General features: G+C 39.6%; 1 non-coding gene across 1 annotated transcript; it reads left to right on the forward strand.

The window, feature by feature from the left end:
• The first annotated feature begins 326 nt into the window (after positions 1-326).
• LOC130964319 (small nucleolar RNA R71) lies at positions 327-434 on the forward strand. The gene has a single exon (XR_009080419.1). It is a non-coding gene; the product is annotated as a small nucleolar RNA R71 (small nucleolar RNA).
• Positions 435-7441: the final 7007 nt, after the last annotated feature.

The following is a 7441-nucleotide window of genomic DNA, read 5'->3' on the forward strand; positions in this document are numbered from 1 at the left end:
GCTTCCTTAGTACTGCTTGGTGCATTTTGCATTCCAGACAGACTTTGAGAAATCAAATTGACTTGTTGAGTCAATATCTTGTTCTGAGCCAATATGGCATTCAGAGTGTCAATCTCAAGAACTCCTTTCTTCTGACTAGTCCCATTGTTCACAGGATTTCTTTCAGAAGTGTACATGAATTGGTTATTTGCAACCATTTCAATCAATTCTTGAGCTTCTGCAGGCGTCTTCTTCAGATGAAGAGATCCTCCAGCAGAGCTATCCAAAGACATCTTGGATAGTTCAGAGAGACCATCATAGAAAATACCTATGATGCTCCATTCAGAAAGCATGTCTGAAGGACATCTTCTGATTAATTGTTTGTATCTTTCCCAAGCTTCATAGAGGGATTCTCCATCCTTCTGTCTGAAGGTTTGGACTTCCACTCTAAGCTTACTCAATTTTTGAGGTGGAAAGAACTTTGCCAAGAAGGCATTGACTAGCTTTTCCCAAGAGTCCAGGCTTTCTTTAGGTTGAGAGTCCAACCATATTCTAGCTCTGTCTCTTACAGCAAAAGGGAATAGCATCAGTCTATAGACCTCAGGGTCAACCCCATTAGTCTTGACTGTGTCACAGATTTGCAAGAATTCAGCTAAGAACTGATGAGGATCTTCCATTGGAAGTCCATGGAACTTGCAATTCTGTTGCATTAGAGAAACTAATTGAGGCTTAAGCTCAAAGTTGTTGCTCTAATGGCAGGGATAGAGATGCTTCTCCCCTAAAAGTCGGGAGTAGGTGCAGTAAAGTCACCCAGCACCTTCCTTGCATTGTTTGCATTGTTGTTGTTTTCGGCTGCCATGTGTTCTTCTTCTTTGAAGAATTCGGTCAGCTTCAACAAGAATGCCTTTGTCTTTGTTCCTGCTCATATGAAAGAGAAGAAAACAAGAAAATATGGAATCCTCTATGTCACAGTATAGAGATTCCTTGAGGTGTCAGAGGAAAAGAAAAGTAGAAGACAGAAGTAGAAAATTCGAACTTATCAAAGAAGATGGAGTTCGAATTTTGCATTAAGAGATAGTGTTAGTCCAAAAGTAGAAGGATGTGAGAAGAAGGGAAGTAATTTTCGAAAATTAAGTAAAAGATTTTGAAAACATTTTGAAAAACACTTAATTGATTTTCGAAAATAAGAGTGGAAAAGAAATCAAGTGATTTTTGAAAAAGATTTTGAAATTAGAAATCAAAAAGATTTGATTGAAAACTATTTTGAAAAAGATGTGATTAAAAAGATTTGATTGAAAAGTTATGGTTTTAAAAAGATATGATTGAAAAGATATGATTTGAAAACAATTTTAAAAAGATTTGATTTGAAAAATTAATGACTTGCCTAACAAGAAAAGATATGATTCAAACATAAAACCTTCCTCAACAGAAAAGGCAAAAAATGTTCAATCAAATCATTAATTGTTAGTAAGTATCTTTGAAAAAGGAAAGAAATTGATTTTGAAAACATTTGATTGAAAAGATTTGATTTTGAAAAAGATTTGATTTTGAAAAACTGAAAAAAAATTGATTTGAAAACAAAATCTTCCCCCTTGTGCCATCCTGGCGTTAAACGCCCAGAATGGTGCACATTCTGGCGTTTAACGCCCAAACTACTACCCTTTTGGGCGTTAAACGCCCAGCCAGGCACCCTGGCTGGCGTTTAAACGCCAGTCTGTCTTCTTCACTGGGCATTTCTGAATGCCCAGCTTTTTCTGTGTGATTCCTCTGCAGTATGTTCTGAATCTTCAATTCTCTGTATTATTGACTTGAAAAGACACAAATTAAAAATATTTTTGGATTTTTAATAAGAAGGAATAATCAAAATGCAACTAAAATCAAATAACAATGCATGTAAGACACCAAACTTAGCAGTTTGTATACCATTGACACTAACAAAATGAGAATGCATATAACAGAACACTCAAGTCAATAGAATTCAAAGATCAAAACAAGAAAATCATCAAGAACAACTTGAAGATTAATTAAGACACATGCAAAAAATTCGAAAAATGCAAGAAGAACAGAAACATGCAATTGACACCAAACTTAAGATGAGACTCTAGACTCAAACAAGAAATATTTTTGGATTTTATGATTTTGTAATTTTTTTGGCTTTTTTTCGAACATTAAGTGAAAAGGAAAATAAAGGTATCAAAATTCTTAATGAGAATTCCAGGAATCATGCAATGTTAGTCTAAAGCTTTAGTCTAAAGGAATTAGACATGGCCGGCTAAGCTTCAGCAGGACATTGCATTCAAGAGCTAAATTGATGATGATCAATCAGCTTTGGTGATGATAAGAACATCACTTTGAAACACTAGAATTCACTCTTAAGAACTCTGAAAAATAAAAAATACCTAATCTAAGCAACAAGATGAACCGTCAGTTGTCCATACACAAGAACAATCCCCGGCAACGGCGCCAAAAACTTGGTTGGCGAAATTGTGATCAATACTTTTTCACAACTCAAACAATCCCTAGTAATGGCTCCAAAGACTTGGTGCTCACTACCATGGCATAAACACAACTTCGCACAACTAACCAGCAAGTGCACTGGGTCGTCCAAGTAATACCTTACGCGAGTAAGGGTCGATCCCACGGAGATTGGTGGTATGAAGCAAGCTATGGTCATCTTGTAAATCTCAGTCAGGCAGACTCAATTGGGTATAGTGATGAACGAAAATAACATAAAAGATAAAGATAGGGATACTTATGTACATCATTGGTGTAAGAGCTTCAGACAAGTGTATGAAGATGCCTTCCCTTCCGTCTCTCTGCTTTCCTAATGTCTTCATCCAATCCTTCTTACTCCTTTCCATGGCAAGCTCGTGTAAGGTCTCACTGTTGTCAGCAGCTACCTCCCATCCTCTCAGTGAAAGCGATTGCATATGTCCTGTCACGGCATAGCGGAATTCAGCTGTCGGTTCTCGGTCAGGCCGGAATAATATCCATCGATACTTTTGCATCTGTCACCAGACGCCCCGCCTGCTAGGAGTTTGAAGCACGTCACAGTCATTCAATCATTGAATCCTACTCAGAATACCACAGACAAGGTTTAGACCTTCCGGATTCTCTTGAATGCCGCCATCAGGTTCTGCCTATACCACGAAGATTCCGAAGAATCCAAGAGATATTCACTAAGCCTCAGATGCTTGTAGAACAAGAATGGTTGTCAGTCACCTTGTTCATGGGTGAGAATGGTGATGGGCGTCAATCATCACCTTCATCAAGTTGAAGAACAAGTGATATCTTGGACAAAGAACAAGCGGAATTGAATGGAAGAACAATAGTAATTGCATTAATACTCGAGGTACAGCAGAGCTCCACACCTTAATCTATGGTGTGTAGAAACTCCACCGTTGAAAATACATAAGAACAAGGTCTAGGCATGGCCGAATGGCCAGCCTCCCAATGAGGGTTCAATCATCAAAACATGATCAAAAGATAGATGAAAATACAATAGTAAAAGGTCCTATATATAGAAAACTAGTAGTCTAGGTGTACATAGATGAGTAAATGACATAAAAATCCACTTCCGGCCCACTTGGTGTGTGCTTGGGCTGAGCAATGAAGGAATTTCGTGTAGAGACGTTTTCTGGAGTTAAACGCCAGCTTTTAATCCAGTTTGGGCGTTTAACTCCCAATTAGGTGCCAGTTCCGGCGTTTAACGCTGGGAATTCTTGGGGTGACTTTGAACGCCGGTTTGGGCCATCAATCTTGGGCAAAGTATGGACTATCATATATTGCTGGAAAGCCCAGGATGTCTACTTTCCAACGCCGTTGAGAGCGCGCCAATTGGGCTTCTGTAGCTCCAGAAAATCCACTTCGAGTGCAGGGAGGTCAGAATCCAACAGCATCTGTAGTCCTTTTCAGTCTCTGGATCAGATTTTTGCTCAGATCCCTCAATTTCAGCCAAAAAATACCTGAAATCACAGAAAAACACACAAACTCATAGTAAAGTCCAGAAAAGTGAATTTTAACTAAAAACTAATAAAAATATAATAAAAACTAAACTAAAACTACTAAAAACATACTAAAAACAATGCCAAAAAGCGTACAAATTATCCGCTCATCAGTATTCCATTCATCTCTGCCCAGTTTTCGAATTTCCCCACTGTTACACGTTTTTGGGAAGTTAGTGTTGAAATCTTGTGATTTTGGGTGTTTAGGGATACTCCAACATGGATTCTAAGTGGGTTCTATCCCTACTTCATATGGGCTGAGGTAAGAAGTGCTCAAACTCTTGTGATTTATCATCCTTATGAGCCCTAGGTTGATGTATGTATGTGATATTGGTTATGTTAGTGTATTTGGTGATTTTGATGCACAATTGGGAGGTTGGTATTGCTTGTGGAGCTTTGGTGAGGCTTGGAGCTAAGGTTGGTGGAGACTTCCAAAGAAGAGGCTCAATTGATTTGGCTACAAGAGGTACGGTTTAAGTTTCATTTAAGTACCGTGTGGTGTGATGAGAATTCCTAGGCTAGATGCCCCTAGGATTAAGTTTGGATTGTGTAAATGGTTGATGCTAATATGCATAGTTGGTATGTAATGTGAATTGATGATTGGGTTGAGAATTGTGTGGCCTTGTGTGCTTGGTGTATTGGAAATTTGATGTATTGGGTATTGAGTATTAAATTGTGGTTTATGCATTTAAATTGTGAAATTGGGCCGGAGGCCGTATATTTGGGCCGGAGGCCGGAAAGAGGTAAGGGAGGTAAGTTGATGTGTGCATTGTATGATGACACAAGTGATTGGATGAATTTCATATAATGAATATATGAATGATTGGGTTGGTTATTGAATAATAAGGTTTGAGGAGTTGAAGGGTGAAATTATGTAGATGAAGTATGTTTGGTTTTGGGTTGAGAAATATTATGTGGTCATATATGTGATTATGATTATTGATGTCTTGATGGTATGATGACGTATGAGGTATATATATTGTGATATATGCTTGAGGAATAATTAAGGTTGAATTGTGGGTGAAACCACGTGATAGTGATTATGATATTGATTATGTATAATGATGGTTGATTGGAAATAGTATTGTTAGAAATTGAGATGAGGAAGGATGTATGACATGTTGATATGTTTGTAATTTAGCCATTTGCTTGAAATGGGTAAAGATGGTTATATGGTGGTCTTGTGATTCGTGGTAAAGTGTTAATGTATGAGTTGAGGAGGCTTGATGTTGATTTTGGTATATTTTTATTGGTTTCAAAAGGGTTGAAATTGGCATGTTTGATTGATTTTGAAAAGAGTTGAAAATGGCTTGCTTTGAAAATGGCACTTTGTGATTTTATATGAAAATATGGTTTTTGGGCATACTTTGACGGGACATAACTTGGACTACGGATCTTTGTTTTGTGCCAAATCTGTTTAGAAATGAAATTGGATCCGGGATGTCCATGCCGTTCGAAGAACGGGTGAAAAACGATTTAAAATGAGGAAGTTATGTCCGTCGGAAGATTGGGGGTTGAAGCTGTGAATTCTGCAGTTTTTAACTTAGAAAATTTTTAGCAGAATAACCCCTTGCGCGTGGGCGCACTTGGCGTGTACGCGCCGATCTTTCAGAAAACGCCATCCACGCGTGCGCGTGATGTGCGCGGGCGCGCCGATAGTGCTGCACCCAATGCCCAGCCATTTTTCAGAGAGTTGTGCCAGAACTGTGCCAGCTTTGTGCCTGGGGCACGAGAGTATCCACGCGTACGCGTGGTTGACGCGTGCGCGTCGATTTGGCAAATCTTTAATCCACGCGTTAGCGTGCACGACGCTTGCGCGTCGATGAGTTTTTAAGGACATCCACGCGTGCGCGTGGAGTACGCGTACGCGTGGCATTGTCTTCATGCCAAAGTTGATATTTGAGTTTTAAAAGCCAAATCTCATACTTCTAAGCCTCCGATCTCACCACTTATATCTTAAATCTTTATGATATGCCTAGCTATTAGAAAAGGGCTAGTGAATGAGGTAACTTGCGAGTGAAGCAAGGGGAAAATGAATAATCAATGAGGATCATTGAGGATTATGTGAGATGTGGAGGATGGTGGTGGAAGTGCTTGTTATGCCATTGGCCGAAGGGCCGTAATTGTTTATGAATTGGCTGGTTCTGGATTGAACCGTGAGCCGGAATAGCTGTGTATGCTATGAATATTGGCTGGTTATGGATTTAACCGTGAGCCGGATGGTTGATATAGATGTTGATCCATGGATGAGAATTCATGCATGTTTATGCTGGATTATTGATAATTGTGATCTGCACTTCCACTATCTGAGATACGAGTTTCCCTGGGTAGTAGCAGTGGCTAGTCCACTTACTCCGGGTATGAGACGAAAAATGATGTTTATGATAAATGAGTTAATTATGGAGTTTTGAATGAATGTAACTCAGATACCTGGGCAGTAGCAAGGGTTGTGGTTCGTCCCGCTTGCTCCGGGTCATTGCTTGTGTTTTCTCTCTGGTTGTAAGGGTGACAGGGCACCGATACCCTCTAATGGCGACAGGGCGCAGATACCCTCTAATGGCGACAGGGCGCAGATACCCTCTAATGGTGACAGGGCACATATTCCCTCTAATGATAATAATACGCAACAGAGAGACTGTGCCCGGGTTAGCTACCGGACACGTCGGGTTGGCTTGATAACCGACAGATGATATCATCAGCCATAGGGCAGGCATACATCATTTGCATATGTTTGAATTGTTTGGGTTTGCCTATTTGTTTTGGATTTCTATATCATATATGCTATGTTACCTGATTACATGCTACTTGTTCTACTTGTACCTTATTTGTGTATTACTTGACTGTATTGCTTGTGTTTGTACAACTGAGAGATCCCTCATGATGGTGTTGGTGGATGTTGGGGGCTGTTCTTGATGAGATGAATTGATAATGCGATTGCATAATGATGATGATTTTTGAATGAGATCATTTGAGCCCCCTGGGTGGACGTAGTGATGTGATTTCACTGGCTCCAGGCGAGGGTATGATGTATTGATATAGAGCTGCTGAGGCAGAGTAACTGGTAATGGTTTTGCTTATGGTTCTGAGTCCAATTCGTGAAAGAATCAGTGGATTGGGAAAACATGTGTAATATGAACTAGATTTAGCATCCCCTTATGACAGATGCCTATTTATGGATTAGTGAGAATCTAGGCTGGATACTTGGTGAAAAGGAGTTTAGGATGCTTAGTGAGTTTTTATTGCAGTGCATTGTATTTATTTGGCACTTTTACCGTACTGGGAACCCATGGGCCCGGGGTTCTCATTCCGTATATATCTCTTGTTTTTCAGATACAGGTCCAGGTGCTCAGAAGTGAGCTGTGGTTCGTCTGAGAGACGGCGAAGATATTTATTTCCTCTACTTTGTGTTTTGCTTAGAATCTCTCCACTTTTGTTTTGAAAAGATTATATTATGTATT

Source organism: Arachis stenosperma, chromosome 2, assembly GCF_014773155.1.
Source record: "Arachis stenosperma cultivar V10309 chromosome 2, arast.V10309.gnm1.PFL2, whole genome shotgun sequence".
Classification (NCBI taxonomy): Eukaryota; Viridiplantae; Streptophyta; class Magnoliopsida; order Fabales; family Fabaceae; genus Arachis; species Arachis stenosperma.